This window comes from Carlito syrichta, unplaced genomic scaffold (assembly GCF_000164805.1).
Source record: "Carlito syrichta isolate Samal-C Ts95f unplaced genomic scaffold, Tarsius_syrichta-2.0.1 Scaffold153745, whole genome shotgun sequence".
NCBI lineage: Eukaryota > Metazoa > Chordata > Mammalia > Primates > Tarsiidae > Carlito > Carlito syrichta.
In genome coordinates, this window is record NW_007097841.1 from 2214 (window position 1) to 3929 (window position 1716).

The 1716-nt window shown below is 65.8% G+C and overlaps 1 protein-coding gene across 1 annotated transcript in view; it reads left to right on the top strand.

The window, feature by feature from the left end:
- LOC103252203 (lysine-specific demethylase 4B-like) overlaps positions 1–1716 on the top strand; it is a gene marked incomplete at its 5' end in the record, with an annotated part of 7800 nt that overhangs the window by 1374 nt on the left and 4710 nt on the right. The window lies entirely within an intron of this gene.

Genomic DNA, 1716 nt, shown 5'->3' on the forward strand with positions numbered 1-1716 from the left:
CGCAGGTCTCGAACCCGCGGGCTCAGGCAATCCACTCACCTCAGCCTCCCAAAGGTGCAGGATTACAGGCTGAGCCACCGAGCCCGGCTCTTTTTAAGAGATGAGTCTTGCTGTGTTGTCCAGGCTGGTCTCAACCTCTGGGAATCAAGCGAGCTTCCCATCTGGGCCTCCCAAAGGGCTAGGATTGCAAGTGTGAGCCACCATGCCCAGCCATCTTTTACTCTTTTGAGAAGGGGTCTTGCTACATTGCCCAGGCTGGTCTTGACCTCCTGGGCTCAAGCGATCCACCTCGACCTCCCGAGCAGCTGGGACTCGGAACTGGAGTGACTTTTTTCCCTCAGCACAATGGCCCCCAGGTCCATCTGTGTATGGTGGGTCCCTTCTTTGTGGCCAAGTCACATTCCATTGTGTGGACAGACCACGTTGTCCTATCTGTCCCCTGACTCCGTATCTTGGCTGTTGTGAATGGCGCACAGTGACCTCAGGGTGCAGGCATGTCTTCAAGGGTCCGGTTTCCGCTCCTTTGGGTGCAGACCCGGCAGCAGGGTTGCTGGTTCGGGCGGCAGTTCCGGTTCTGAGGCGACTCCGCGTGGCCTTCCGTGGTGGCTGTGTGGGCGCACGTCCCCGCAGCCAGGCCTGGGCCCCTCCCTGCGTCCTCACCAGCGCCGCCCACCCTTGACTCGTTGGTGACACCTGACGGGAACGAGGCGCTGTCTCGTGTGGGTTGGCGGTTCGTGACGCGGCATCTTTTCCTGGCCCACTGGAGAGATGTCTGTGCGGGCCCTCGGTCCTTTGGGCCTGACGACTGGGCTCTCGCTTTGCCCGCCCCTGTCGTGTGGGCGAGGTCCTCCTCAGCATGGCGCGGCCTGGGCAGGGCCTCCAAGGCCCCTGCCCCCCACTGCTCTCGCCAGGGACGATCCCAGGCTCGGGGCCCACAACGGCTTCTCCCCCAACCCCCTCAGTGTCACCTGCCATGTGTGGTCCATGCAGGGCAAGCATGGGGGTTGTCCTCGCCGTCCCTCGTGCGGGTGAGGAGCCTGGGCAGTGGCCGGTGGCGAGGCCCGCGGGGTCCCACTCCCCCACCCCGCCCCCTGCCCTTCCACGCGGCCTCCGCTGCAAAGAGAGGGGGTGCGTTGCAGGCCCTGGGGGCCCTGTTCCTGAGGGCACGTCCCCTTCCCAGCCCCGCACTCAGCCTTGTGGGCGCCCTTCTGGGGCCCCAAGGCAGGGCCGCCGTCCCCTCCTGCAGCCCAGGCCGGCACCGCGAGGCCCTGCCTGCCAGTCGGTCGACAGCTCAGTAGCGAGGCCTCCGCGGCGACCTGCACCGGCCTCTGCTTATCTGGGCCCAGTTTAGGGGCGATAAGGGCTGCTGCCTGAGGCTCAGCGCGGGGCCTGGCTGCCTGGGCGGAAGGCTGCGCACCACCGGGCGGAAGATCGCACTTAGAGGCGAAAGGTCACACTCGGGCCGAGTCCTCCCCGGGGCGGTCATGCAGCCTGCCCAAGGGTGTCCCTGGGTCTTTAGCACCTCCAGGGCTGTGCAGCCATTACCGCTGTCTGGTTCCAGAACATTCCTTCAGAAGGAAGCCCCGCCGCGTTAGCATCCCCTGTTCCTCCCCAGCCACACCGCTCGAATCCACCGCGCGTCCCTGTGCACTCGCTGGTCCCGGGTGGCGCCAGTCACGGGGTTGCACGCGGTGGCCTGTGTCCCAGGGCACATCC